This window comes from Pseudophryne corroboree, chromosome 3, assembly GCF_028390025.1.
Source record: "Pseudophryne corroboree isolate aPseCor3 chromosome 3, aPseCor3.hap2, whole genome shotgun sequence".
NCBI lineage: Eukaryota > Metazoa > Chordata > Amphibia > Anura > Myobatrachidae > Pseudophryne > Pseudophryne corroboree.
Window position 1 is genome coordinate 440,381,520 of NC_086446.1, and position 27,132 is coordinate 440,408,651.

Below are 27,132 nucleotides of genomic sequence, written 5' to 3' on the forward strand. Positions count from 1 at the left end.
GTCCTCACTTTCACAAAATGCACTGCCCTATCAGCAAAAACTCAGGAATGTATTGACCGGGAATTGAACCCGGCCTCCCACGTGGCCGGCTAGATTTCTACCACTGAACCACCAATGATCCACAGATGCTCAATTTTAGACTTACTCATGTACTTTAGTGTACAAAACAAAGCAGGAGAGTCAGGATGCCTTGCCTTGCCATCACCACAACTCCTCAGTTACCAAGCATTGCTAACTCAGTCAGTTAAAGCATGAGACTCTTAATCTCAGGGTCGTGGGTTCAAGCCCCACATTGGGCGTATGTTTTCTTTCTTTTCCTGTACCATTGTATGTGGAACACTGTCAACTTGCACCACCACAGCGCAAATGGCTGTCCTCACTTTCACAAAATGCACTGCCATATCAGCAAAAACTCAGGACTGCATTGGCCGGGAATCGAACCCGGGCCTCCAGCGTGGCAGGCGAGAATTCTACCACTGAACCACCAATGCTCCACAGATACTTAATTTTACACTTACTCGCGTACTTTAGTGTATGAAACAAAGCAGGAGTGTCAGGATGCCTTGCCTTGCCATCACCTCAATACATTCTCAACCAAGCCTGGCTAGCTCAGTCGGTAGAGCATGAGTCTCTTAATCTCAGGTTCGTGGGTTAGAACCCCACGTTGGGCGGTTGTTTTTTCTTTTCCTGTACCATTGTATGTGGAACACTGTATACTTGCACCACCACAGCGCAAATGGCTGTCCTCACTTTCACAAAATGCACTGCCATATCAGCAAAAGCTCAGGACTGCATTGGCCGGGTATCGAACCCTGGCATCCCGCGTGGCAGGCGAGAATTCTACCACTGAACCACCAATGCTCCACAGATACTTAATTTTACACTTACTCGTGTACTTTAGTGTATGAAACAAAGCAGGAGTGTCAGGATGCCTTGCCTTGCCATCACCTCCATGCATTCTCAACCAAGCCCGGCTAGCTCAGTCGGTAGAGCATGAGACTCTTAATCTCAGGGTCGTGGGTTCGAGCCCCACGTTGGGCGGATGTTTTTTCTTTTCCTGTATTATTGTATGTGGAACACTGTATACTTGCACCACCACAGCGCAAATGGCTGTCATCACTTTCACAAAATACACTGCCATATCAGCAAAAACTCAGGACTGCATTGGCCGGGAATCGATTCCGGGCCTCACGCGTGGCAGGCGAGAATTCTACCACTGAACCACCAATGCTCCACAGATGCCTAATTTTACACTTACTCATGTACTTTAGTGTATAAAACAAAGCAGGAGTGTCAGGATGCCTTGCCTTGCCATCACCTCCAAGCCTACGTAACCAAGCCCGACTAGCACAGTCGCTAGAGCATAAGACTATTAATCTTAGGGTCATGTATTTGAGCTCCATGTTGGGCAGTTGTTTTTTTCTCTTCCTGTACCATTGTATGTGGAACAGTGTATACTTGCATCACCACAGCGCAAATGGCTGTCCTCACTTTCACAAAATGCACTGCCCTATCAGCAAAAACTCAGGAATGTATTGACCGGGAATTGAACCCGGCCTCCCACGTGGCCGGCTAGATTTCTACCACTGAACCACCAATGATCCACGGATGCTTAATTTTAGACTTACTCATGTACTTTAGTGTACAAAACAAAGCAGGAGAGTCAGGATGCCTTGCCTTGCCATCACCACAACTCCTCAGTTACCAAGCATTGCTAACTCAGTCGGTAAAGCATGAGACTCTTAATCTCAGGGTCGTGGGTTCGAGCCCCACATTGGGCGGATGTTTTTTTTTCGTTTCCTGTACCATTGTATGTGGAACACTGTCAACTTGCACCACCACAGCGCAAATGGCTGTCCTCACTTTCACAAAAGGCACTGCCATATCAGCAAAAGCTCAGGACTGCATTGGCCGTGAATCGAACCCGGGCCTCCCGCGTGGCGGGCGAGAACTCTACCAATGAAGCACCAATGCTCCACAGATACTTAATTTTACACTTACTTGTGTACTTTAGTGAATGAAACAAAGCTGGAGTGTCAGGATGCCTTGCCTTGCCATCACCTCCATGCATTCTCAACCAAGCCCGGCTAGCTCCATCGGTAGAGCATGAGACTCTTAATCTCAGGGTCGTGGGTTCGAGCCCCACGTTGGGTGGCTGTTTTTTCTTTTCCTGTACCATTGTATGTGGAACACTGTATACTTGCACCACAACAGCGCAAATGGCTGTCCTCACTTTCACAAAATACACTGCCATATCAGCAAAAACTCAGGACTGCATTTGCCGGGAATCGATTCCGGGCCTCACGCGTGGCAGGCGAGAATTCTACCACTGAACCACCAATGCTCCACAGATACTTAATTTTACACTTACTCATGTACTTTAGTGTATAAAACAAAGCAGGTGTGTCAGGATGCCTTGCCTTGCCATCACCTCCAAGCCTACGTAACCAAGCCCGACTAGCACAGTCGCTAGAGCATAAGACTATTAATCTTAGGGTCATGTATTTGAGCTCCATGTTGGGCAGTTGTTTTTTTCTCTTCCTGTACCATTGTATGTGGAACAGTGTATACTTGCATCACCACAGCGCAAATGGCTGTCCTCACTTTCACAAAATGCACTGCCCTATCAGCAAAAACTCAGGAATGTATTGACCGGGAATTGAACCCGGCCTCCCACGTGGCCGGCTAGATTTCTACCACTGAACCACCAATGATCCACAGATGCTTAATTTTAGACTTACTCATGTACTTTAGTGTACAAAACAAAGCAGGAGAGTCAGGATGCCTTGCCTTGCCATCACCACAACTCCTCGGTTACCAAGCATTGCTAACTCAGTCGGTAAAGCATGAGACTCTTAATCTCAGGGTCGTGGGTTCGAGCCCCACATTGGGCGGATGTTTTTTTTCTTTTCCTGTACCATTGTATGTGGAACACTGTCAACTTGCACCACCACAGCGCAAATGGCTGTCCTCACTTTCACAAAATGCACTGCCATATCAGCAAAAACTCAGGACTGCATTGGCCGGGAATCAAACCCGGGCCTCCCTCGTGGCAGGCGAGAATTCTACCACTGAACCACCAATGCTCCACAGATACTTAATTTTACACTTACTCGTGTACTTTAGTGTATGAAACAAAGCAGGATTGTCAGGATGCCTTGCCTTGCCATCACCTCCATATATTCTCAACGAAGCCTGGCTAGCTCAGTCGGTAGAGCCTGAGACTCTTAATCTCAGGGTCGTGGGTTCGAGCCCCACGTTGGGCGGATGTTTTTTCTTTTCCTGTACCATTGTATGTGGAACACTGTATACTTGCACCACCACAGCGCAAATGGCTGTCCTCACTTTCACAAAATACACTGCCATATCAGCAAAAACTCAGGACTGCATTGGCCGTGAATCAATTCCGGGCCTCACGCGTGGCAGGCAAGAATTCTACCACTGAACCAGCAATGCTCCACAGATGCCTAATTTTACACTTACTCATGTACTTTAGTGTATAAAACAAAGCAGGAGTGTCAGGATGCCTTGCCTTGCCATCACCTCCAAGCCTACGTAACCAAGCCCGACTAGCACAGTCGCTAGAGCATAAGACTATTAATCTTAGGGTCATGTATTTGAGCTCCATGTTGGGCAGTTGTTTTTTTCTCTTCCTGTACCATTGTATGTGGAACAGTGTATACTTGCATCACCACAGTGCAAATGGCTGTCCTCACTTTCACAAAATGCACTGCCCTATCAGCAAAAACTCAGGAATGTATTGACCTGGAATTGAACCCGGCCTCCCACGTGGCCGGCTAGATTTCTACCACTGAACCACCAATGATCCACAGATGCTTAATTTTAGACTTACTCATGTACTTTAGTGTACAAAACAAAGCAGGAGAGTCAGGATGCCTTGCCTTGCCATCACCACAACTCCTTGGTTACCAAGCATTGCTAACTCAGTCGGTAAAGCATGAGACTCTTAATCTCAAGGTCGTGGGTTCGAGCCACACATTGGGCGGATGTTTTTTTTCTTTTCCTGTACCATTGTATGTGGAACACTGTCAACTTGCACCACCACAGCGCAAATGGTTGTCCTCACTTTCACAAAATGCACTGCCATATCAGCAAAAACTCAGGACTGCATTGGCCGGGAATCGAACCCGGGCCTCCCTCGTGGCAGGCGAGAATTCTACCACTGAACCACCAATGCTCCACAGATACTTAATTTTACACTTACTCGTGTACTTTAGTGTATGAAACAAAGCAGGAGTGTCAGCATGCCTTGCCTTGCCATCACCTCCATACATTCTCAACCAATCCTGGCTAGCTCAGTCGGTAGAGCATGAAACTCTTAATCTCATGGTCGTGGGTTCGAGCCCCACGTTGGGCCGATGTTTTTTCTTTTCCTGTACCATTGTATGTGGAACACTGTCAACTTGCACCACCACAGCGCAAATGGCTGTCCTCACTTTCACAAAATACACTGCCATATCAGCAAAAACTCAGGACTGCATTGGCCCGGAATCGATTCCGGGCCTCACGCGTGGCAGGCGAGAATTCTACCACTGAACCACCAATGCTCCACAGATGCCTAATTTTACACTTACTTATGTACTTTAGTGTATAAAACAAAGCAGGAGTGTCAGGATGCCTTGCCTTGCCATCACCTCCAAGCCTACGTAACCAAGCCCGACTAGCACAGTCGCTAGAGCATAAGACTATTAATCTTAGGGTCATGTATTTGAGCTCCATGTTGGGCAGTTGTTTTTTTCTCTTCCTGTACCATTGTATGTGGAACAGTGTATACTTGCATCACCACAGCGCAAATGGCTGTCCTCACTTTCACAAAATGCACTGCCCTATCAGCAAAAACTCAGGAATGTATTGACCGGGAATTGAACCCGGCCTCCCACGTGGCCGGCTAGATTTCTACCACTGAACCACCAATGATCCACAGATGCTTAATTTTAGACTTACTCATGTACTTTAGTGTACAAAACAAAGCAGGAGAGTCAGGATGCCTTGCCTTGCCATCACCACAACTCCTCGGTTACCAAGCATTGCTAACTCAGTCGGTAAAGCATGAGACTCTTAATCTCAGGGTCGTGGGTTCGAGCCCCACATTGGGCGGATGTTTTTTTTTCTTTTCCTGTACCATTGTATGTGGAACACTGTCAACTTGCACCACCACAGCGCAAATGGCTGTCCTCACTTTCACAAAATAAACTGCCATATCAGCAAAATTTCAAGACTGCATTGGCCAGAAATCAAACCCAGGCCTCCCGCGTGGCAGGCGAGAATTCTACCACTGAACCACCAATGCTCCACAGATACTTAATTTTACACTTACTCGTGTGCTTTAGTGTATGAAACAAAGCAGGAGTGTCAGGATGCCTTGCCTTGCCATCACCTCCATACATTCTCAGCGAAGCCTGGCTAGCTCAGTCGGTAGAGCCTGAGACTCTTAATCTCAGGGTCATGGGTTCGAGCCCCACGTTGGGCGGATGTTTTTTCTTTTCCTGTACCATTGTATGTGGAACACTGTATACTTGCACCACCACAGCGCAAATGGCTGTCCTCACTTTCACAAAATACACTGCCATATCAGCAAAAACTCAGGACTGCATTGGCCGTAAATCAATTCCGGGCCTCACGCGTGGCAGGCGAGAATTCTACCACTGAACCAGCAATGCTCCACAGATGCCTAATTTTACACTTACTCATGTACTTTAGTGTATAAAACAAAGCAGGAGTGTCAGGATGCCTTGCCTTGCCATCACCTCCAAGCCTACATAACCAAGCCCGACCTAGCACAGTCGCTAGAGCATAAGACTATTAATCTTAGGGTCATGTATTTGAGCTCCATGTTGGGCAGTTGTTTTTTTCTCTTCCTGTACCATTGTATGTGGAACAGTGTATACTTGCATCACCACAGTGCAAATGGCTGTCCTCACTTTCACAAAATGCACTGCCCTATCAGCAAAAACTCAGGAATGTATTGACCGGGAACTGAACCCGGCCTCCCACGTGGCCGGCTAGATTTCTACCACTGAACCACCAATGATCCACAGATGCTTAATTTTAGACTTACTCATGTACTTTAGTGTACAAAACAAAGCAGGAGAGTCAGGATGCCTTGCCTTGCCATCACCACAACTCGTTGGTTACCAAGCATTGCTAACTCAGTCGGTAAAGCATGAGACTCTTAATCTCAAGGTCGTGGGTTCGAGCCACACATTGGGTGGATGTTTTTTTTCTTTTCCTGTACCATTGCATGTGGAACACTGTCAACTTGCACCACCACAGCGCAAATGGCTGTCCTCACTTTCACAAAATGCACTGCCATATCAGCAAAAACTCAGGACTGCATTGGCCGGGAATCGTACCCAGGCCTCCCTCGTGGCAGGCGAGAATTCTACCACTGAACCACCAATGCTCCACAGATACTTAATTTTACCCTTACTCGTGTACTTTAGTGTATGAAACAAAGCAGGAGTGTCAGCATGCCTTGCCTTGCCATCACCTCCATACATTCTCAACCAATCCTGGCTAGCTCAGTCGGTAGAGCATGAGACTCTTAATCTCAGGGTCGTGGGTTCGAGCCCCACGTTGGGCTGATGTTTTTTCTTTTCCTGTACCATTGTATGTGGAACACTGTCAACTTGCACCACCACAGCGCAAATGGCTGTCCTCACTTTCACAAAATACACTGCCATATCAGCAAAAACTCAGGACTGCATTGGCCGGGAATCGATATCGGGCCTCACGAGTGGCAGGCGAGAATTCTACCACTGAACCACCAATGCTCCACTGATGCCTAATTTTACCCTTACTCATGTACTTTAGTGTATAAAACAAAGCAGGAGTGTCAGGATGCCTTGCCTTGCCATCACCTCCAAGCCTACGTAACCAAGCCCGACTAGCACAGTCGCTAGAGCATAAGACTATTAATCTTAGGGTCATGTATTTGAGCTCCATGTTGGGCAGTTGTTTTTTTCTCTTCCTGTACCATTGTATGTGGAACAGTGTATACTTGCATCACCAAAGCGCAAATGGCTGTCCTCACTTTCACAAAATGCACTGCCCTATCAGCAAAAACTCAGGAATGTATTGACCGGGAATTGAACCCGGCCTCCCACGTGGCCGGCTAGATTTCTACCACTGAACCACCAATGATCCACAGATGCTTAATTTTAGACTTACTCATGTACTTTAGTGTACAAAACAAAGCAGGAGAGTCAGGATGCCTTGCCTTGCCATCACCACAACTCCTCGGTTACCAAGCATTGCTAACTCAGTCGGTAAAGCATGAGACTCTTAATCTCAGGGTCGTGGGTTCGAGCCCCACATTGGGCGGATGTTTTTTTTCTTTTCCTGTACCATTGTATGTGGAACACTGTCAACTTGCACCACCACAGCGCAAATGGCTGTCCTCACTTTCACAAAATGCACTGCCATATCAGCAAAAACTCAGGACTGCATTGGCCGGGAATCAAACCCGGGCCTCCCTCGTGGCAGGCGAGAATTCTACCACTGAACCACCAATGCTCCACAGATACTTAATTTTACACTTACTCGTGTACTTTAGTGTATGAAACAAAGCAGGATTGTCAGGATGCCTTGCCTTGCCATCACCTCCATACACTCTCAACAAAGCCTGGCTAGCTCAGTCGGTAGAGCCTGAGACTCTTAATCTCAGGGTCGTGGGTTCGAGCCCCACGTTGGGCGGATGTTTTTTCTTTTCCTGTACCATTGTATGTGGAACACTGTATACTTGCACCACCACAGCGCAAATGGCTGTCCTCACTTTCACAAAATACACTGCCATATCAGCAAAAACTCAGGACTGCATTGGCCGTGAATCAATTCCGGGCCTCACGCGTGGCAGGCAAGAATTCTACCACTGAACCAGCAATGCTCCACAGATGCCTAATTTTACACTTACTCATGTACTTTAGTGTATAAAACAAAGCAGGAGTGTCAGGATGCCTTGCCTTGCCATCACCTCCAAGCCTACGTAACCAAGCCCGACTAGCACAGTCGCTAGAGCATAAGACTATTAATCTTAGGGTCATGTATTTGAGCTCCATGTTGGGCAGTTGTTTTTTTCTCTTCCTGTACCATTGTATGTGGAACAGTGTATACTTGCATCACCACAGTGCAAATGGCTGTCCTCACTTTCACAAAATGCACTGCCCTATCAGCAAAAACTCAGGAATGTATTGACCGGGAATTGAACCCGGCCTCCCACGTGGCCGGCTAGATTTCTACCACTGAACCACCAATGATCCACAGATGCTTAATTTTAGACTTACTCATGTACTTTAGTGTACAAAACAAAGCAGGAGAGTCAGGATGCCTTGCCTTGCCATCACCACAACTCCTTGGTTACCAAGCATTGCTAACTCAGTCGGTAAAGCATGAGACTCTTAATCTCAAGGTCGTGGGTTCGAGCCACACATTGGGCGGATGTTTTTTTTCTTTTCCTGTACCATTGTATGTGGAACACTGTCAACTTGCACCACCACAGCGCAAATGGTTGTCCTCACTTTCACAAAATGCACTGCCATATCAGCAAAAACTCAGGACTGCATTGGCCGGGAATCGAACCCGGGCCTCCCTCGTGGCAGGCGAGAATTCTACCACTGAACCACCAATGCTCCACAGATACTTAATTTTACACTTACTCGTGTACTTTAGTGTATGAAACAAAGCAGGAGTGTCAGCATGCCTTGCCTTGCCATCACCTCCATACATTCTCAACCAATCCTGGCTAGCTCAGTCGGTAGAGCATGAAACTCTTAATCTCATGGTCGTGGGTTCGAGCCCCACGTTGGGCCGATGTTTTTTCTTTTCCTGTACCATTGTATGTGGAACACTGTCAACTTGCACCACCACAGCGCAAATGGCTGTCCTCACTTTCACAAAATACACTGCCATATCAGCAAAAACTCAGGACTGCATTGGCCCGGAATCGATTCCGGGCCTCACGCGTGGCAGGCGAGAATTCTACCACTGAACCACCAATGCTCCACAGATGCCTAATTTTACACTTACTTATGTACTTTAGTGTATAAAACAAAGCAGGAGTGTCAGGATGCCTTGCCTTGCCATCACCTCCAAGCCTACGTAACCAAGCCCGACTAGCACAGTCGCTAGAGCATAAGACTATTAATCTTAGGGTCATGTATTTGAGCTCCATGTTGGGCAGTTGTTTTTTTCTCTTCCTGTACCATTGTATGTGGAACAGTGTATACTTGCATCACCACAGCGCAAATGGCTGTCCTCACTTTCACAAAATGCACTGCCCTATCAGCAAAAACTCAGGAATGTATTGACCGGGAATTGAACCCGGCCTCCCACGTGGCCGGCTAGATTTCTACCACTGAACCACCAATGATCCACAGATGCTTAATTTTAGACTTACTCATGTACTTTAGTGTACAAAACAAAGCAGGAGAGTCAGGATGCCTTGCCTTGCCATCACCACAACTCCTCGGTTACCAAGCATTGCTAACTCAGTCGGTAAAGCATGAGACTCTTAATCTCAGGGTCGTGGGTTCGAGCCCCACATTGGGCGGATGTTTTTTTTTCTTTTCCTGTACCATTGTATGTGGAACACTGTCAACTTGCACCACCACAGCGCAAATGGCTGTCCTCACTTTCACAAAATAAACTGCCATATCAGCAAAATTTCAAGACTGCATTGGCCAGAAATCAAACCCAGGCCTCCCGCGTGGCAGGCGAGAATTCTACCACTGAACCACCAATGCTCCACAGATACTTAATTTTACACTTACTCGTGTGCTTTAGTGTATGAAACAAAGCAGGAGTGTCAGGATGCCTTGCCTTGCCATCACCTCCATACATTCTCAGCGAAGCCTGGCTAGCTCAGTCGGTAGAGCCTGAGACTCTTAATCTCAGGGTCGTGGGTTCGAGCCCCACGTTGGGCGGATGTTTTTTCTTTTCCTGTACCATTGTATGTGGAACACTGTATACTTGCACCACCACAGCGCAAATGGCTGTCCTCACTTTCACAAAATACACTGCCATATCAGCAAAAACTCAGGACTGCATTGGCCGTAAATCAATTCCGGGCCTCACGCGTGGCAGGCGAGAATTCTACCACTGAACCAGCAATGCTCCACAGATGCCTAATTTTACACTTACTCATGTACTTTAGTGTATAAAACAAAGCAGGAGTGTCAGGATGCCTTGCCTTGCCATCACCTCCAAGCCTACATAACCAAGCCCGACCTAGCACAGTCGCTAGAGCATAAGACTATTAATCTTAGGGTCATGTATTTGAGCTCCATGTTGGGCAGTTGTTTTTTTCTCTTCCTGTACCATTGTATGTGGAACAGTGTATACTTGCATCACCACAGTGCAAATGGCTGTCCTCACTTTCACAAAATGCACTGCCCTATCAGCAAAAACTCAGGAATGTATTGACCGGGAACTGAACCCGGCCTCCCACGTGGCCGGCTAGATTTCTACCACTGAACCACCAATGATCCACAGATGCTTAATTTTAGACTTACTCATGTACTTTAGTGTACAAAACAAAGCAGGAGAGTCAGGATGCCTTGCCTTGCCATCACCACAACTCGTTGGTTACCAAGCATTGCTAACTCAGTCGGTAAAGCATGAGACTCTTAATCTCAAGGTCGTGGGTTCGAGCCACACATTGGGTGGATGTTTTTTTTCTTTTCCTGTACCATTGCATGTGGAACACTGTCAACTTGCACCACCACAGCGCAAATGGCTGTCCTCACTTTCACAAAATGCACTGCCATATCAGCAAAAACTCAGGACTGCATTGGCCGGGAATCGTACCCAGGCCTCCCTCGTGGCAGGCGAGAATTCTACCACTGAACCACCAATGCTCCACAGATACTTAATTTTACCCTTACTCGTGTACTTTAGTGTATGAAACAAAGCAGGAGTGTCAGCATGCCTTGCCTTGCCATCACCTCCATACATTCTCAACCAATCCTGGCTAGCTCAGTCGGTAGAGCATGAGACTCTTAATCTCAGGGTCGTGGGTTCGAGCCCCACGTTGGGCTGATGTTTTTTCTTTTCCTGTACCATTGTATGTGGAACACTGTCAACTTGCACCACCACAGCGCAAATGGCTGTCCTCACTTTCACAAAATACACTGCCATATCAGCAAAAACTCAGGACTGCATTGGCCGGGAATCGATATCGGGCCTCACGAGTGGCAGGCGAGAATTCTACCACTGAACCACCAATGCTCCACTGATGCCTAATTTTACCCTTACTCATGTACTTTAGTGTATAAAACAAAGCAGGAGTGTCAGGATGCCTTGCCTTGCCATCACCTCCAAGCCTACGTAACCAAGCCCGACTAGCACAGTCGCTAGAGCATAAGACTATTAATCTTAGGGTCATGTATTTGAGCTCCATGTTGGGCAGTTGTTTTTTTCTCTTCCTGTACCATTGTATGTGGAACAGTGTATACTTGCATCACCAAAGCGCAAATGGCTGTCCTCACTTTCACAAAATGCACTGCCCTATCAGCAAAAACTCAGGAATGTATTGACCGGGAATTGAACCCGGCCTCCCACGTGGCCGGCTAGATTTCTACCACTGAACCACCAATGATCCACAGATGCTTAATTTTAGACTTACTCATGTACTTTAGTGTACAAAACAAAGCAGGAGAGTCAGGATGCCTTGCCTTGCCATCACCACAACTCCTCGGTTACCAAGCATTGCTAACTCAGTCGGTAAAGCATGAGACTCTTAATCTCAGGGTCGTGGGTTCGAGCCCCACATTGGGCGGATGTTTTTTTTCTTTTCCTGTACCATTGTATGTGGAACACTGTCAACTTGCACCACCACAGCGCAAATGGCTGTCCTCACTTTCACAAAATGCACTGCCATATCAGCAAAAACTCAGGACTGCATTGGCCGGGAATCAAACCCGGGCCTCCCTCGTGGCAGGCGAGAATTCTACCACTGAACCACCAATGCTCCACAGATACTTAATTTTACACTTACTCGTGTACTTTAGTGTATGAAACAAAGCAGGATTGTCAGGATGCCTTGCCTTGCCATCACCTCCATACACTCTCAACAAAGCCTGGCTAGCTCAGTCGGTAGAGCCTGAGACTCTTAATCTCAGGGTCGTGGGTTCGAGCCCCACGTTGGGCGGATGTTTTTTCTTTTCCTGTACCATTGTATGTGGAACACTGTATACTTGCACCACCACAGCGCAAATGGCTGTCCTCACTTTCACAAAATACACTGCCATATCAGCAAAAACTCAGGACTGCATTGGCCGTGAATCAATTCCGGGCCTCACGCGTGGCAGGCAAGAATTCTACCACTGAACCAGCAATGCTCCACAGATGCCTAATTTTACACTTACTCATGTACTTTAGTGTATAAAACAAAGCAGGAGTGTCAGGATGCCTTGCCTTGCCATCACCTCCAAGCCTACGTAACCAAGCCCGACTAGCACAGTCGCTAGAGCATAAGACTATTAATCTTAGGGTCATGTATTTGAGCTCCATGTTGGGCAGTTGTTTTTTTCTCTTCCTGTACCATTGTATGTGGAACAGTGTATACTTGCATCACCACAGTGCAAATGGCTGTCCTCACTTTCACAAAATGCACTGCCCTATCAGCAAAAACTCAGGAATGTATTGACCGGGAATTGAACCCGGCCTCCCACGTGGCCGGCTAGATTTCTACCACTGAACCACCAATGATCCACAGATGCTTAATTTTAGACTTACTCATGTACTTTAGTGTACAAAACAAAGCAGGAGAGTCAGGATGCCTTGCCTTGCCATCACCACAACTCCTTGGTTACCAAGCATTGCTAACTCAGTCGGTAAAGCATGAGACTCTTAATCTCAAGGTCGTGGGTTCGAGCCACACATTGGGCGGATGTTTTTTTTCTTTTCCTGTACCATTGTATGTGGAACACTGTCAACTTGCACCACCACAGCGCAAATGGTTGTCCTCACTTTCACAAAATGCACTGCCATATCAGCAAAAACTCAGGACTGCATTGGCCGGGAATCGAACCCGGGCCTCCCTCGTGGCAGGCGAGAATTCTACCACTGAACCACCAATGCTCCACAGATACTTAATTTTACACTTACTCGTGTACTTTAGTGTATGAAACAAAGCAGGAGTGTCAGCATGCCTTGCCTTGCCATCACCTCCATACATTCTCAACCAATACTGGCTAGCTCAGTCGGTAGAGCATGAAACTCTTAATCTCATGGTCGTGGGTTCGAGCCCCACGTTGGGCCGATGTTTTTTCTTTTCCTGTACCATTGTATGTGGAACACTGTCAACTTGCACCACCACAGCGCAAATGGCTGTCCTCACTTTCACAAAATACACTGCCATATCAGCAAAAACTCAGGACTGCATTGGCCCGGAATCGATTCCGGGCCTCACGCGTGGCAGGCGAGAATTCTACCACTGAACCACCAATGCTCCACAGATGCCTAATTTTACACTTACTTATGTACTTTAGTGTATAAAACAAAGCAGGAGTGTCAGGATGCCTTGCCTTGCCATCACCTCCAAGCCTACGTAACCAAGCCCGACTAGCACAGTCGCTAGAGCATAAGACTATTAATCTTAGGGTCATGTATTTGAGCTCCATGTTGGGCAGTTGTTTTTTTCTCTTTCTGTACCATTGTATGTGGAACAGTGTATACTTGCATCACCACAGCGCAAATGGCTGTCCTCACTTTCACAAAATGCACTGCCCTATCAGCAAAAACTCAGGAATGTATTGACCGGGAATTGAACCCGGCCTCCCACGTGGCCGGCTAGATTTCTACCACTGAACCACCAATGATCCACAGATGCTTAATTTTAGACTTACTCATGTACTTTAGTGTACAAAACAAAGCAGGAGAGTCAGGATGCCTTGCCTTGCCATCACCACAACTCCTCGGTTACCAAGCATTGCTAACTCAGTCGGTAAAGCATGAGACTCTTAATCTCAGGGTAGTGGGTTCGAGCCCCACATTGGGCGGATGTTTTTTTTTCTTTTCCTGTACCATTGTATGTGGAACACTGTCAACTTGCACCACCACAGCGCAAATGGCTGTCCTCACTTTCACAAAATAAACTGCCATATCAGCAAAATTTCAAGACTGCATTGGCCAGAAATCAAACCCGGGCCTCCCGCGTGGCAGGCGAGAATTCTACCACTGAACCACCAATGCTCCACAGATACTTAATTTTACACTTACTCGTGTGCTTTAGTGTATGAAACAAAGCAGGAGTGTCAGGATGCCTTGCCTTGCCATCACCTCCATACATTCTCAACGAAGCCTGGCTAGCTCAGTCGGTAGAGCCTGAGACTCTTAATCTCAGGGTCGTGGGTTCGAGCCCCACGTTGGGCGGATGTTTTTTCTTTTCCTGTACCATTGTATGTGGAACACTGTATACTTGCACCACCACAGCGCAAATGGCTGTCCTCACTTTCACAAAATACACTGCCATATCAGCAAAAACTCAGGACTGCATTGGCCGTAAATCAATTCCGGGCCTCACGCGTGGCAGGCGAGAATTCTACCACTGAACCAGCAATGCTCCACAGATGCCTAATTTTACACTTACTCATGTACTTTAGTGTATAAAACAAAGCAGGAGTGTCAGGATGCCTTGCCTTGCCATCACCTCCAAGCCTACATAACCAAGCCCGACCTAGCACAGTCGCTAGAGCATAAGACTATTAATCTTAGGGTCATGTATTTGAGCTCCATGTTGGGCAGTTGTTTTTTTCTCTTCCTGTACCATTGTATGTGGAACAGTGTATACTTGCATCACCACAGTGCAAATGGCTGTCCTCACTTTCACAAAATGCACTGCCCTATCAGCAAAAACTCAGGAATGTATTGACCGGGAACTGAACCCGGCCTCCCACGTGGCCGGCTAGATTTCTACCACTGAACCACCAATGATCCACAGATGCTTAATTTTAGACTTACTCATGTACTTTAGTGTACAAAACAAAGCAGGAGAGTCAGGATGCCTTGCCTTGCCATCACCACAACTCCTTGGTTACCAAGCATTGCTAACTCAGTCGGTAAAGCATGAGACTCTTAATCTCAAGGTCGTGGGTTCGAGCCACACATTGGGTGGATGTTTTTTTTCTTTTCCTGTACCATTGTATGTGGAACACTGTCAACTTGCACCACCACAGCGCAAATGGCTGTCCTCACTTTCACAAAATGCACTGCCATATCAGCAAAAACTCAGGACTGCATTGGCCGGGAATCGTACCCGGGCCTCCCTCGTGGCAGGCGAGAATTCTACCACTGAACCACCAATGCTCCACAGATACTTACTTTTACCCTTACTCGTGTACTTTAGTGTATGAAACAAAGCAGGAGTGTCAGCATGCCTTGCCTTGCCATCACCTCCATACATTCTCAACCAATCCTGGCTAGCTCAGTCGGTAGAGCATGAGACTCTTAATCTCAGGGTCGTGGGTTCGTGCCCCACGTTGGGCCGATGTTTTTTCTTTTCCTGTACCATTGTATGTGGAACACTGTCAACTTGCACCACCACAGCGCAAATGGCTGTCCTCACTTTCACAAAATACACTGCCATATCAGCAAAAACTCAGGACTGCATTGGCCGGGAATCGATATCGGGCCTCTCGAGTGGCAGGCGAGAATTCTACCACTGAACCACCAATGCTCCACTGATGCCTAATTTTACCCTTACTCATGTACTTTAGTGTATAATACAAAGCAGGAGTGTCAGGATGCCTTGCCTTGCCATCACCTCCAAGCCTACGTAACCAAGCCCGACTAGCACAGTCGCTAGAGCATAAGACTATTAATCTTAGGGTCATGTATTTGAGCTCCATGTTGGGCAGTTGTTTTTTTCTCTTCCTTTACCATTGTATGTGGAACAGTGTATACTTGCATCACCACAGCGCAAATGGCTGTCCTCACTTTCACAAAATGCACTGCCCTATCAGCAAAAACTCAGGAATGTATTGACCGGGAATTGAACCCGGCCTCCCACGTGGCCGGCTAGATTTCTACCACTGAACCACCAATGATCCACAGATGCTTAATTTTAGACTTACTCATGTACTTTAGTGTACAAAACAAAGCAGGAGAGTCAGGATGCCTTGCCTTGCCATCACCACAACTCCTCGGTTACCAAGCATTGCTAACTCAGTCGGTAAAGCATGAGACTCTTAATCTCATGGTCGTGGGTTCGAGCCCCACATTGGGCGGATGTTTTTTTTCTTTTCCTGTACCATTGTATGTGGAACACTGTCAACTTGCACCACCACAGCGCAAATGGCTGTCCTCACTTTCACAAAATGCACTGCCATATCAGCAAAAACTCAGGACTGCATTGGCCAGGAATCGAACCCGGGCCTCCCACGTGGCAGGCGAGAATTCTACCACTGAACCACCAATGCTCCACAGATACTTAATTTTACACTTACTCGTGTACTTTAGTGTATGAAACAAAGCAGGAGTGTCAGGATGCCTTGCCTTGCCATCACCTCTAAACATGCTCAACCAAGCCTTGCTAGCTCAGTCGGTAGAGCATGAGACTCTTAATTTCAGGGTCGTGGGTTCGAGCCCCACGTTGGGCGGATGTTTTTTCTTTTCCTGTACCATTGTATGTGGAACACTGTCAACTTGCACCACCACAGCGCAAATGGCTGTCCTCACTTTCACAAAACGCACTGCCATATCAGCAAAAACTCAGGACTGCATTGGCCGGGAATCGAACCCGGGCCTCCCACGTGGCAGGCGAGAATTCTACCACTGAACCACCAATGCTCCACAGATACTTAATTTTACACTTACTCGTGTACTTTAGTGTATGAAACAAAGCAGGAGTGTCAGGATGCCTTGCCTTGCCATCACCTCTAAACATGCTCAACCAAGCCTGGCTAGCTCAGTCGGTAAAGCATGAGACTCTTAATCTCAGGGTCGTGGGTTCGAGCCCCACTTTGGGCAGATGTTTTTTTTCTTTTCCTGTACCATAGTATGTGGAACACTGTCAACTTGCACCACCACAGCGCAAATGGCTGTCCTCACTTTCACAAAATGCAATGCCATATCAGCAAAATCTCAGGACTGCATTGGCCGGGAATCGAACCCGGGCCTCCCGCATGGCAGGCGAGAATTCTACCACTGAACCACCAATGCTCCACAGATACTTAGTTTTACACTTACTCGTGTACTTCAGTGTATGAAACAAAGCTGGAGTGTCTGGATGCCTTGCCTTGCCATCACCTCCATGCATTCTCAACCAAGCCCGGCTAGCTCAGTCGGTAAAGCATGAGACTCTTAATCTCAGGGTCGTGGGTTCGAGCCCTACGTTGGGCGAATGCTTTTTCTTTTCCTGTACCATTGTATGTGGAACACTGTATACTTGCACCACCACAGCGCAAATGGCTGTCCTCACTTTCACAAAATACACTGCCATATCAGCAAAAACTCAGGACTGCATTGGCCGGGAATCGATTCCGGGCCTCACGCGTGGCAGGCGAGAATTCTACCACTGAACCACCAATGCTCCACAGATGCCTAATTTTACACTTACTCATGTACTTTAGTGTATAAAACAAAGCAGGAGTGTCAGGATGCCTTGCCTTGCCATCACCTCCAAGCCTACGTAACCAAGCCAGACTAGCACAGTCGCTAGAGCATAAGACTATTAATCTTAGGGTCATGTATTTGAGCTCCATGTTGGGCAGTTGTTTTTTTCTCTTCCTGTACCATTGTATGTGGAACAGTGTATACTTGCATCACCACAGCGCAAATGGCTGTCCTCACTTTCACAAAATGCACTGCCCTATCAGCAAAAACTCAGGAATGTATTGACCGGGAATTGAACCCGGCCTCCCACGTGGCCGGCTAGATTTCTACCACTGAACCACCAATGATCCACAGATGCTTAATTTTAGACTTACTCATGTACTTTAGTGTACAAAACAAAGCAGGAGAGTCAGGATGCCTTGCCTTGCCATCACCACAACTCCTCGGTTACCAGGCATTGCTAACTCAGTCGGTAAAGCATGAGACTCTTAATCTCAGGGTCGTGGGTTCGAGCCCCACATTGGGCGGATGTTTTTTTTCTTTTCCTGTACCATTGTATGTGGAACACTGTCAACTTGCACCACCACAGCGCAAATGGCTGTCCTCACTTTCACAAAATGCACTGCCATATCAGCAAAAACTCAGGACTGCATTGGCCGGGAATCGAACCCGGGCCTCCCTCGTGGCAGGCGAGAATTCTACCACTGAACCGCCAATGCTCCACAGATACTTAACTTTACACTTACTCGTGTACTTTAGTGTATGAAACAAAGCAGGAGTGTCAGGATGCCTTGCCTTGCCATCACCTCCATACATTCTCAACCAAGCCTGGCTAGCTCAGTTGGTAGAGCATGAGACTCTTAATCTCAGGGTCGTGGGTTCGAGCCCCACATTGGGCGGATGTTTTTTTTCTTTTCCTGTACCATTGTATGTGGAACACTGTCAACTTGCACCACCACAGCGCAAATGGCTGTCCTCACTTTCACAAAATGCACTGCCATATCAGCAAAAACTCAGGACTGCATTGGCCGGGAATCGAACACGGGCCTCACGCGTGGCAGGCGAGAATTCTACCACTGAACCACCAATGCTCCACAGATGCCTAATTTAACACTTACTCATGTACTTTAGTGTATAAAACAAAGCAGGAGTGTCAGGATGCCTTGCCTTGCCATCACCTCCAAGCCTACGTAACCAAGCCCGACTAGCACAGTCGCTAGAGCATAAGACTATTAATCTTAGGGTCATGTATTTGAGCTCCATGTTGGCCAGTTGTTTTTTTCTCTTCCTGTACCATTGTATGTGGAACAGTGTATACTTGCATCACCACAGCGCAAATGGCTGTCCTCACTTTCACAAAATGCACTGCCCTATCAGCAAAAACTCAGGAATGTATTGACCGGGAATTGAACCCGGCCTCCCACGTGGCCGGCTAGATTTCTACCACTGAACCACCAATTATCCACAGATGCTTAATTTTAGACTTACTCATGTACTTTAGTGTACAAAACAAAGCAGGAGAGTCAGGATGCCTTGCCTTGCCATCACCACAACTCCTCGGTTACCAAGCATTGCTAACTCAGTCGGTAAAGCATGAGACTCTTAATCTCAGGGTCGTGGGTTCGAGCCCCACATTGGGCGGATGTTTTTTTTCTTTTCCTGTACCATTGTATGTGGAACACTGTCAACTTGCACCACCACAGCGCAAATGGCTGTCCTCACTTTCACAAAATACACTGCCATATCAGCAAAAACTCAAGACTGCATTGGCCGGGAATCGATTCCGGGCCTCACGCGTGGCAGGCGAGAATTCTACCACTGAACCAACAATGCTCCACAGATGCCTTATTTTACACTTACTCATGTACTTTAGTGTATAAAACAAAGCAGGAGTGTCAGGATGCCTTGCCTTGCCATCACCTCCAAGCCTACGTAATCAAGCCCGACTAGCACAGTCGCTAGAGCATAAGACTATTAATCTTAGGGTCATGTATTTGAGCTCCATGTTGGGCAGTTGTTTTTTTCTCTTCCTGTACCATTGTATGTGGAACAGTGTATACTTGCATCACCACAGCGCAAATGGCTGTCCTCACTTTCACAAAATGCACTGCCCTATCAGCAAAAACTCAGGAATGTATTGACCGGGAATTGAACCCGGCCTCCCACGTGGCCGGCTAGATTTCTACCATTGAACCACCAATGATCCACAGATGCTTAATTTTACACTTACTCGTGTACTTTAGTGTATGAAACAAAGCAGGAGTGTCAGGATGCCTAGCCTTGCCTTGCCATCACCTCCATACATTCGCAACCAAGCCTGGCTAGCTCAGTCGGTAGAGCATGAGACTCTTAATCTCAGGGTCGTGGGTTCGAGCCCCACGTTGGGCGAATGTTTTTTCTTTTCCTGTACCATTGTATGTGGATCACTGTATACTTGCACCACCACAGCGCAAATGGCTGTCCTCACTTTCACAAAATGCACTGCCATATCAGCAAAAACTCAGGACTGCATTGGCCGGGAATCGAACCTGGGCCTCCCTCGTGGCAGGCAAGAATTCTACCACTGAACCACCAATGCTCCACAGATACTTAATTTTACACTTACTCGTGTACTTTAGTGTATGAAACAAAGCTGGAGTGTCAGGATGCCTTGCCTTGCCATCACCTCCATACATTCTTAACCAATCCTGGCTAGCTCAGTCGGTAGAGCATGAGACTCTTAATCTCAGGGTCGTGGGTTCGAGCCCCACGTTGGACGGATGTTTTTTCTTTTCCTGTACCATTGTATGTGGAACACTGTCAACTTGCACCACCACAGCGCAAATGGCTGTCCTCACTTTCACAAAATACACTGCCATATCAGCAAAAACTCAGGACTGCATTGGCCGGGAATCGATTCCGGGCCTCACGCGTGGCAGGCGAGAATTCTACCACTGAACCACCTATGCTCCACAGATGCCTAATTTTACACTTACTCATGTACTTTAGTGTATAAAACAAAGCAGGAGTGTCAGGATGCCTTGCCATCACCTCCAAGCCTACATAACCAAGCCCGACTAGCACAGTCGCTAGAGCATAAGACTATTAATCTTAGGGTTATGTATTTGAGCTCCATGTTGGGCAGTTGTTTTTTTCTCTTCCTGTACCATTGTATGTGTAACAGTGTATACTTGCACCACCACAGCGCAAATGGCTGTCCTCACTTTCACAAAATGCACTGCCCTATCAGCAAAAACTCAGGAATGTATTGACCGGGAATTGAACCCGGCCTCCCACGTGGCCGGCTAGATTTCTACCACTGAACCACCAATGATCCACAGATGCTTAATTTTAGACTTACTCATGTACTTTAGTGTACAAAACAAAGCAGGAGAGTCAGGATGCCTTGCCTTGCCATCACCATCACCACAACTCCTTGGTTACCAAGCATTGCTAACTCAGTCGGTAAAGCATGAAACTCTTAATCTCAGGGTCGTGGGTTCGAGCCCCACATTGGGCGGATGTTTTTTTTCTTTTCCTGTACCATTGTATGTGGAACACTGTCAACTTGCCCCACCACAGCGCAAATGGCTGTCCTCACTTTCACAAAATGCACTGCCAAATCAGCAAGAACTCAGGACTGCATTGGCTGGGAATCGAACCCGGGCCTCCCGCGTGGCAGGCGAGAATTCTACCACTGAACCACCAATGCTCCACAGATACTTAATTTTACACTTACTCGTGTACTTTAGTGTATGAAATAAAGCAGGAGTGTCAGGATGCCTTGCCTTGCCATCACCTCCATACATTCTCAACCAATCCTGGCTAACTCAGTCGGTAAAGCATGAGACTCTTATTCTCAGGGTCGTGGGTTCGAGCCCCACATTGGGCGGATGTTTTTTCTTTTCCTGTACAATTGTATGTGGAACACTGTCAACTTCCCCCACCACAGCGCAAATGGCTGTCCTCACTTTCACAAAATACACTGCCATATCAGCAAAAACTCAGGACTGCATTGGCCGGGAATCGATTCCAGGCCTCACGAGTGGCAGGCGAGAATTCTACCACTGAACCACCAATGCTCCACAGATGCCTAATTTTACACTTACTCATGTACTTTAGTGTATAAAACAAAGCAGGAGAGTCAGGATGCCTTGCCTTGCCATCACCACAACTCCTCAGTTACCAAGCATTGCTAACTCAGTCGGTAAAGCATGAGACTCTTAATCTCAGGGTCGTGGGTTCGAGCCCCACATTGGGCGGATGTTTTTTTTCTTTTCCTGTACCATTGTATGTGGAACACTGTCAACTTGCCCCACCACAGCGCAAATGGCTGTCCTCACTTTCACAAAATGCACTGCCATATCAGCAAAAACTCAGCACTGCATTGGCCGGGAATCGAACCCAGGCCTCCCGCGTGTCAGGCGAGAATTCTACCACTGAACCACCAATGCTCCACAGGTACTTAATTTTACACTTACTCGTGTACTTTAGTGTATGAAACAAAGCAGGAGTGTCAGGATGCCTTGCCTTGCCTTGCCATCACCTCCATACATTCGAAACCAAGCCTGGCTAGCTCAGTCGGTAGAGCATGAGACTCTTAATCTCAGTGTCGTGGGTTCGAGCCCCACGTTAGGCGGATGTTTTTTCTTTTCCTGTACCATTGTATGTGGAACACTGTATACTTGCACCACCACAGCGCAAATGGCTGTCCTCACTTTCACAAAATACACTGCCATATCAGCAAAAACTCAGGACTGCATTGGCCGGGAATCGATTCCGGGCCTCATGCGTGGCAGGCGAGAATTCTACAACTGAACCACCAATGCTCCACAGATGCCTAATTTTACACTTACTCATGTACTTTAGTGTATAAAACAAAGCAGGAGTGTCAGGATGCCTTGCCTTGCCATCACCATCACCACAACTCCTTGGTTACCAAGCATTGCTAACTCAGTCGGTAAAGCATGAAACTCTTAATCTCAGGGTCGTGGGTTCGAGCCCCACATTGGGCGGATGTTTTTTTTCTTTTCCTGTACCATTGTATGTGGAACACTGTCAACTTGCCCCACCACAGCGCAAATGGCTGTCCTCACTTTCACAAAATGCACTGCCAAATCAGCAAAAACTCAGGACTGCATTGGCCGGGAATCGAACCTGGGCCTCCCGCGTGGCAGGCGAGAATTCTACCACTGAACCACCAATGCTCCACAGATACTTAATTTTACACTTACTCGTGTACTTTAGTGTATGAAATAAAGCAGGAGTGTCAGGATGCCTTGCCTTGCCATCACCTCCATACATTCTCAACCAATCCTGGCTAACTCAGTCGGTAAAGCATGAGACTCTTATTCTCAGGGTCGTGGGTTCGAGCCCCACATTGGGCGGATGTTTTTTCTTTTCCTGTACCATTGTATGTGGAACACTGTCAACTTCCCCCACCACAGCGCAAATGGCTGTCCTCACTTTCACAAAATACACTGCCATATCAGCAAAAACCCAGGACTGCACTGACCAGGAATCGAACCCAGGCCTCCCGCGCGGCAGGCGAGAATTCTACCACTGAACCACCAATGCTCCACAGATGCCTAATTTTACACTTACTCATGTACTTTAGTGTATAAAACAAAGCAGGAGTATCAGGATGCCTTGCCTTGCCATCACCTCCAAGCCTACGTAACCAAGCCCGACTAGCACAGTCGCTAGAGCATAAGACTATTAATCTTAGGGTCATGTATTTGAGCTCCATGTTGGGCAGTTGTTTTTTTCTCTTCCTGTACCATTGTATGTGGAACAGTGTATACTTGCATCACCACAGCGTAAATGGCTGTCCTCACTTTCACAAAATGCACTGCCCTATCAGCAAAAACTCAGGAATGTATTGACCGGGAATTGAACCCGGCCTCCCACGTGGCCGGCTAGATTTCTACCACTGAACCACCAATGATCCACAGATGCTTAATTTTAGACTTACTCATGTACTTTAGTGTACAAAACAAAGCAGGAGAGTCAGGATGCCTTGCCTTGCCATCACCACAACTCCTCGGTTACCAAGCATTGCTAACTCAGTCGGTAAAGCATGAGATTTTTAATCTCAGGGTCGTGGGTTCGAGCCCCACATTGGGCGGATGTTTTTTTTCTTTTCCTGTACCATTGTATGTGGAACACTGTCAACTTGCACCACCACAGCGCAAATAGCTGTCCTCACTTTCACAAAATGCACTGCCATATCAGCAAAAACTCAGGACTGCATTGGCCGGGAATCGAACCCGGGCCTCCCTCGTGGCAGGCGAGAATTCTACCACTGAACCACCAATGCTCCACAGATACTTAATTTTACACTTACTCGTGTACTTTAGTGTATGAAACAAAGCAGGAGTGTCAGGATGCCTTGCCTTGCCATCACCTCCATACATTCTCAACCAATCCTGGCTAGCTCAGTCGGTAGAGCATGAGACTCTTAATCTCAGGGTCGTGGGTTCGAGCCCCACGTTGGACGGATGTTTTTTCTTTTCCTGTACCATTGTATGTGGAACACTGTCAACTTGCACCACCACAGCGCAAATGGCTGTCCTCACATTCACAAAATACACTGCCATATCAGCAAAAACTCAGGACTGCATTGGCCGGGAATCGATTCCGGGCCTCACGCGTGGCAGGCGAGAATTCTACCACTGAACCACCTATGCTCCACAGATGCCTAATTTTACACTTACTCATGTACTTTAGTGTATAAAACAAAGCAGGAGTGTCAGGATGCCTTGCCTTGCCATCACCTCCAAGCCTACATAACCAAGCCCGACTAGCACAGTCGCTAGAGCATAAGACTATTAATCTTAGGGTCATGTATTTGAGCTCCATGTTGGGCAGTTGTTTTTTTCTCTTCCTGTACCATTGTATGTGTAACAGTGTATACTTGCATCACCACAGCGCAAATGGCTGTCCTCACTTTCACAAAATGCACTGCCCTATCAGCAAAAACTCAGGAATGTATTGACCGGGAATTGAACCCGGCCTCCCACGTGGCCGGCTAGATTTCTACCACTGAACCACCAATGATCCACAGATGCTTAATTTTAGACTTACTCATGTACTTTAGTGTACAAAACAAAGCAGGAGAGTCAGGATGCCTTGCCTTGCCATCACCACAACTCCTCAGTTACCAAGCATTGCTAACTCAGTCGGTAAAGCATGAGACTCTTAATTTCAGGGTCGTGGGTTCGAGCCCCACATTGGGCGGATGTTTTTTTTCTTTTCCTGTACCATTGTATGTGGAACACTGTCAACTTTCCCCACCACAGCGCAAATGGCTGTCCTCACTTTCACAAAATGCACTGCCATATCAGCAAAAACTCAGCACTGCATTGGCCGGGAAACGAACCAAGGCCTCCCACGTGACAGGCGAAAATTCTACCACTGAACCACCAATGCTCCACAGGTACTTAATTTTACACTTACTCGTGTACTTTAGTGTATGAAACAAAGCAGGAGTGTCAGGATGCCTTGCCTTGCCTTGCCATCACCTCCATACATTCGAAACCAAGCCTGGCTAGCTCAGTCGGTAGAGCATGAGACTCTTAATCTCAGGGTCGTGGGTTCGAGCCCCACGTTAGGCGGATGTTTTTTCTTTTCCTGTACCATTGTATGTGGAACACTGTATACTTGCACCACCGCAGCGCAAATGGCTGTCCTCACTTTCACAAAATACACTGCCATATCAGCAAAAACTCAGGACTGCATTGGCTGGGAATCGATTCCGGGCCTCACGCGTGGCAGGCGAGAATTCTACAACTGAACCACCAATGCTCCACAGATGCCTAATTTTACACTTACTCATGTACTTTAGTGTATAAAACAAAGCAGGAGTGTCAGGATGCCTTGCCTTGCCATCACCTCCAAGCCTACGTAACCAAGCCCGACTAGCACAGTCGCTAGAGCATAGGACTATTAATCTTAGGGTCATGTGTTTGAGCTCCATGTTGGGCAGTTGTTTTTTTCTCTTCCTGTACCATTGTATGTGGAACAGTGTAAACTTGCATCACCACAGCGCAAATGGCTGTCCTCACTTTCACAAAATGCACTGCCCTATCAGCAAAAACTCAGGAATGTATTGACCGGGAATTGAACCCGGCCTCCCACGTGGCCGGCTAGATTTCTACCACTGAACCACCAATGATCCACAGATGCTTAATTTTAGACTTACTCATGTACTTTAGTGTACAAAACAAAGCAGGAGAGTCAGGATGCCTTGCCTTGCCATCACCACAACTCCTCGGTTACCAAGCATTGCTAACTCAGTCGGTAAAGCATGAGACTCTTAATCTCAGGGTCGTGGGTTCGAGCCCCACATTGGGTGGATGTTTTTTTTCTTTTCCTGTACCATTGTATGTGGAACACTGTCAACTTGCCCCACCACAGCGCAAATGGCTGTCCTCACTTTCACAAAATGCACTGCCATATCAGCAAAAACTCAGGACTGCACTGACCGGGAATCGAACCCAGGACTCCTGCGCGGCAGGCGAGAATTCTACCACTGAACCACCAATGCTCCACAGATACTTAATTTTACACTTACTCGTGTACTTTAGTGTATGAAATAAAGCAGGAGTGTCAGGATGCCTTGCCTTGCCATCACCTCCATACATTTTCAAACAAGCCTGGCTAGCTCAGTCGGTAGAGCATGAGACTCTTAATCTCAGGGTCGTGGGTTCGAGCCCCACGTTGGGCGGATGTTTTTTCTTTTCCTGTACCATTGTATGTGGAACACTGTATACTTGCACCACCACAGCGCAAATGGCTGTCCTCACTTTCACAAAATGCACTGCCCTATCAGCAAAAACTCAGGAATGTATTGACCGGGAATTGAACCCGGCCTCCCACGTGGCCGGCTAGATTTCTACCACTGAACCACCAATGCTCCACAGATACTTAATTTTACACTTACTCGTGTACTTTAGTGTATGAAATAAAGCAGGAGTGTCAGGATGCCTTGCCTTGCAATCACCTCCATACATTCTCAACCAAGCGTGGCTAGCTCAGTCGGTAGAGCATGAGACTCTTAATCTCAGGGTCGTGGGTTTCGAGCCCCACGTTGGGCGGATGTTTTTTCTTTTCTTGTACCATTGTATGTGGAACACTGTATACTTGCACCACCACAGCGCAAATGGCTGTCCTCACTTTCACAAAATGCACTGCCCTATCAGCAAAAACTCAGGAATGTATTGACCGGGAATTGAACCCAGCCTCCCACGTGGCCGGCTAGATTTCTACCACTGAACCACCAATGATCCACAGATGCTTAATTTTAGACTTACTCATGTACTTTAGTGTACAAAACAAAGCAGGAGAGTCAGGATGCCTTGCCTTGCCATCACCACAACTCCTCGGTTACCAAGCATTGCTAACTCAGTCGGTAAAGCATGAGACTCTTAATCTCAGGGTCGTGGGTTTGAGCCCCACATTGGGCGGATGTTTTTTTTCTTTTCCTGTACCATTGTATGTGGAACACTGTCAACTTGCACCACCACAGCGCAAATGGCTGTCCTCACTTTCACAAAATGCACTGCCATATCAGCAAAAATT

General features: G+C 47.2%; 39 non-coding genes across 39 annotated transcripts; 21 read left to right on the forward strand and 18 right to left on the reverse strand.

Moving 5' to 3' along the window:
• Window positions 1-420: 420 nt before the first annotated feature.
• Window positions 421-491, reverse strand: TRNAG-GCC (transfer RNA glycine (anticodon GCC)). Its single transcript has one exon. It is a non-coding gene; the product is annotated as a tRNA-Gly (tRNA).
• A 299-nt stretch (window positions 492-790) lies between these two features.
• On the reverse strand, window positions 791-861 carry TRNAG-GCC (transfer RNA glycine (anticodon GCC)). Its single transcript has one exon. It is a non-coding gene; the product is annotated as a tRNA-Gly (tRNA).
• A 107-nt stretch (window positions 862-968) lies between these two features.
• On the forward strand, window positions 969-1,041 carry TRNAK-CUU (transfer RNA lysine (anticodon CUU)). Its single transcript has one exon. It is a non-coding gene; the product is annotated as a tRNA-Lys (tRNA).
• Window positions 1,042-2,081: 1,040 nt separating this feature from the next.
• Window positions 2,082-2,154, forward strand: TRNAK-CUU (transfer RNA lysine (anticodon CUU)). Its single transcript has one exon. It is a non-coding gene; the product is annotated as a tRNA-Lys (tRNA).
• An 861-nt stretch (window positions 2,155-3,015) lies between these two features.
• TRNAG-GCC (transfer RNA glycine (anticodon GCC)) lies at window positions 3,016-3,086 on the reverse strand. Its single transcript has one exon. It is a non-coding gene; the product is annotated as a tRNA-Gly (tRNA).
• Window positions 3,087-3,193: 107 nt separating this feature from the next.
• On the forward strand, window positions 3,194-3,266 carry TRNAK-CUU (transfer RNA lysine (anticodon CUU)). Its single transcript has one exon. It is a non-coding gene; the product is annotated as a tRNA-Lys (tRNA).
• Window positions 3,267-4,127: 861 nt separating this feature from the next.
• On the reverse strand, window positions 4,128-4,198 carry TRNAG-GCC (transfer RNA glycine (anticodon GCC)). Its single transcript has one exon. It is a non-coding gene; the product is annotated as a tRNA-Gly (tRNA).
• Window positions 4,199-5,418: 1,220 nt separating this feature from the next.
• TRNAK-CUU (transfer RNA lysine (anticodon CUU)) lies at window positions 5,419-5,491 on the forward strand. Its single transcript has one exon. It is a non-coding gene; the product is annotated as a tRNA-Lys (tRNA).
• A 1,040-nt stretch (window positions 5,492-6,531) lies between these two features.
• Window positions 6,532-6,604, forward strand: TRNAK-CUU (transfer RNA lysine (anticodon CUU)). Its single transcript has one exon. It is a non-coding gene; the product is annotated as a tRNA-Lys (tRNA).
• An 861-nt stretch (window positions 6,605-7,465) lies between these two features.
• TRNAG-GCC (transfer RNA glycine (anticodon GCC)) lies at window positions 7,466-7,536 on the reverse strand. Its single transcript has one exon. It is a non-coding gene; the product is annotated as a tRNA-Gly (tRNA).
• A 107-nt stretch (window positions 7,537-7,643) lies between these two features.
• TRNAK-CUU (transfer RNA lysine (anticodon CUU)) lies at window positions 7,644-7,716 on the forward strand. The gene has a single exon. It is a non-coding gene; the product is annotated as a tRNA-Lys (tRNA).
• An 861-nt stretch (window positions 7,717-8,577) lies between these two features.
• TRNAG-GCC (transfer RNA glycine (anticodon GCC)) lies at window positions 8,578-8,648 on the reverse strand. Its single transcript has one exon. It is a non-coding gene; the product is annotated as a tRNA-Gly (tRNA).
• A 1,220-nt stretch (window positions 8,649-9,868) lies between these two features.
• TRNAK-CUU (transfer RNA lysine (anticodon CUU)) lies at window positions 9,869-9,941 on the forward strand. The gene has a single exon. It is a non-coding gene; the product is annotated as a tRNA-Lys (tRNA).
• A 1,040-nt stretch (window positions 9,942-10,981) lies between these two features.
• Window positions 10,982-11,054, forward strand: TRNAK-CUU (transfer RNA lysine (anticodon CUU)). Its single transcript has one exon. It is a non-coding gene; the product is annotated as a tRNA-Lys (tRNA).
• Window positions 11,055-11,915: 861 nt separating this feature from the next.
• TRNAG-GCC (transfer RNA glycine (anticodon GCC)) lies at window positions 11,916-11,986 on the reverse strand. The gene has a single exon. It is a non-coding gene; the product is annotated as a tRNA-Gly (tRNA).
• A 107-nt stretch (window positions 11,987-12,093) lies between these two features.
• TRNAK-CUU (transfer RNA lysine (anticodon CUU)) lies at window positions 12,094-12,166 on the forward strand. The gene has a single exon. It is a non-coding gene; the product is annotated as a tRNA-Lys (tRNA).
• Window positions 12,167-13,027: 861 nt separating this feature from the next.
• TRNAG-GCC (transfer RNA glycine (anticodon GCC)) lies at window positions 13,028-13,098 on the reverse strand. Its single transcript has one exon. It is a non-coding gene; the product is annotated as a tRNA-Gly (tRNA).
• A 1,220-nt stretch (window positions 13,099-14,318) lies between these two features.
• Window positions 14,319-14,391, forward strand: TRNAK-CUU (transfer RNA lysine (anticodon CUU)). Its single transcript has one exon. It is a non-coding gene; the product is annotated as a tRNA-Lys (tRNA).
• A 1,974-nt stretch (window positions 14,392-16,365) lies between these two features.
• Window positions 16,366-16,436, reverse strand: TRNAG-GCC (transfer RNA glycine (anticodon GCC)). Its single transcript has one exon. It is a non-coding gene; the product is annotated as a tRNA-Gly (tRNA).
• Window positions 16,437-16,543: 107 nt separating this feature from the next.
• TRNAK-CUU (transfer RNA lysine (anticodon CUU)) lies at window positions 16,544-16,616 on the forward strand. Its single transcript has one exon. It is a non-coding gene; the product is annotated as a tRNA-Lys (tRNA).
• A 119-nt stretch (window positions 16,617-16,735) lies between these two features.
• Window positions 16,736-16,806, reverse strand: TRNAG-GCC (transfer RNA glycine (anticodon GCC)). Its single transcript has one exon. It is a non-coding gene; the product is annotated as a tRNA-Gly (tRNA).
• A 107-nt stretch (window positions 16,807-16,913) lies between these two features.
• TRNAK-CUU (transfer RNA lysine (anticodon CUU)) lies at window positions 16,914-16,986 on the forward strand. Its single transcript has one exon. It is a non-coding gene; the product is annotated as a tRNA-Lys (tRNA).
• Window positions 16,987-17,107: 121 nt separating this feature from the next.
• On the reverse strand, window positions 17,108-17,178 carry TRNAG-GCC (transfer RNA glycine (anticodon GCC)). The gene has a single exon. It is a non-coding gene; the product is annotated as a tRNA-Gly (tRNA).
• A 107-nt stretch (window positions 17,179-17,285) lies between these two features.
• On the forward strand, window positions 17,286-17,358 carry TRNAK-CUU (transfer RNA lysine (anticodon CUU)). Its single transcript has one exon. It is a non-coding gene; the product is annotated as a tRNA-Lys (tRNA).
• Window positions 17,359-18,397: 1,039 nt separating this feature from the next.
• TRNAK-CUU (transfer RNA lysine (anticodon CUU)) lies at window positions 18,398-18,470 on the forward strand. The gene has a single exon. It is a non-coding gene; the product is annotated as a tRNA-Lys (tRNA).
• Window positions 18,471-18,591: 121 nt separating this feature from the next.
• TRNAG-GCC (transfer RNA glycine (anticodon GCC)) lies at window positions 18,592-18,662 on the reverse strand. Its single transcript has one exon. It is a non-coding gene; the product is annotated as a tRNA-Gly (tRNA).
• Window positions 18,663-19,886: 1,224 nt separating this feature from the next.
• TRNAK-CUU (transfer RNA lysine (anticodon CUU)) lies at window positions 19,887-19,959 on the forward strand. Its single transcript has one exon. It is a non-coding gene; the product is annotated as a tRNA-Lys (tRNA).
• Window positions 19,960-20,256: 297 nt separating this feature from the next.
• Window positions 20,257-20,332, forward strand: TRNAK-CUU (transfer RNA lysine (anticodon CUU)). The gene has a single exon. It is a non-coding gene; the product is annotated as a tRNA-Lys (tRNA).
• Window positions 20,333-21,191: 859 nt separating this feature from the next.
• On the reverse strand, window positions 21,192-21,262 carry TRNAG-GCC (transfer RNA glycine (anticodon GCC)). The gene has a single exon. It is a non-coding gene; the product is annotated as a tRNA-Gly (tRNA).
• Window positions 21,263-21,933: 671 nt separating this feature from the next.
• TRNAV-GAC (transfer RNA valine (anticodon GAC)) lies at window positions 21,934-22,004 on the reverse strand. The gene has a single exon. It is a non-coding gene; the product is annotated as a tRNA-Val (tRNA).
• A 112-nt stretch (window positions 22,005-22,116) lies between these two features.
• Window positions 22,117-22,189, forward strand: TRNAK-CUU (transfer RNA lysine (anticodon CUU)). Its single transcript has one exon. It is a non-coding gene; the product is annotated as a tRNA-Lys (tRNA).
• A 497-nt stretch (window positions 22,190-22,686) lies between these two features.
• Window positions 22,687-22,757, reverse strand: TRNAG-GCC (transfer RNA glycine (anticodon GCC)). Its single transcript has one exon. It is a non-coding gene; the product is annotated as a tRNA-Gly (tRNA).
• Window positions 22,758-23,056: 299 nt separating this feature from the next.
• On the reverse strand, window positions 23,057-23,127 carry TRNAG-GCC (transfer RNA glycine (anticodon GCC)). Its single transcript has one exon. It is a non-coding gene; the product is annotated as a tRNA-Gly (tRNA).
• A 671-nt stretch (window positions 23,128-23,798) lies between these two features.
• Window positions 23,799-23,869, reverse strand: TRNAG-GCC (transfer RNA glycine (anticodon GCC)). The gene has a single exon. It is a non-coding gene; the product is annotated as a tRNA-Gly (tRNA).
• A 107-nt stretch (window positions 23,870-23,976) lies between these two features.
• TRNAK-CUU (transfer RNA lysine (anticodon CUU)) lies at window positions 23,977-24,052 on the forward strand. The gene has a single exon. It is a non-coding gene; the product is annotated as a tRNA-Lys (tRNA).
• Window positions 24,053-25,093: 1,041 nt separating this feature from the next.
• TRNAK-CUU (transfer RNA lysine (anticodon CUU)) lies at window positions 25,094-25,166 on the forward strand. Its single transcript has one exon. It is a non-coding gene; the product is annotated as a tRNA-Lys (tRNA).
• An 861-nt stretch (window positions 25,167-26,027) lies between these two features.
• TRNAG-GCC (transfer RNA glycine (anticodon GCC)) lies at window positions 26,028-26,098 on the reverse strand. Its single transcript has one exon. It is a non-coding gene; the product is annotated as a tRNA-Gly (tRNA).
• A 107-nt stretch (window positions 26,099-26,205) lies between these two features.
• On the forward strand, window positions 26,206-26,278 carry TRNAK-CUU (transfer RNA lysine (anticodon CUU)). The gene has a single exon. It is a non-coding gene; the product is annotated as a tRNA-Lys (tRNA).
• A 296-nt stretch (window positions 26,279-26,574) lies between these two features.
• TRNAK-CUU (transfer RNA lysine (anticodon CUU)) lies at window positions 26,575-26,648 on the forward strand. The gene has a single exon. It is a non-coding gene; the product is annotated as a tRNA-Lys (tRNA).
• The last annotated feature ends 484 nt before the right edge of the window (window positions 26,649-27,132 follow it).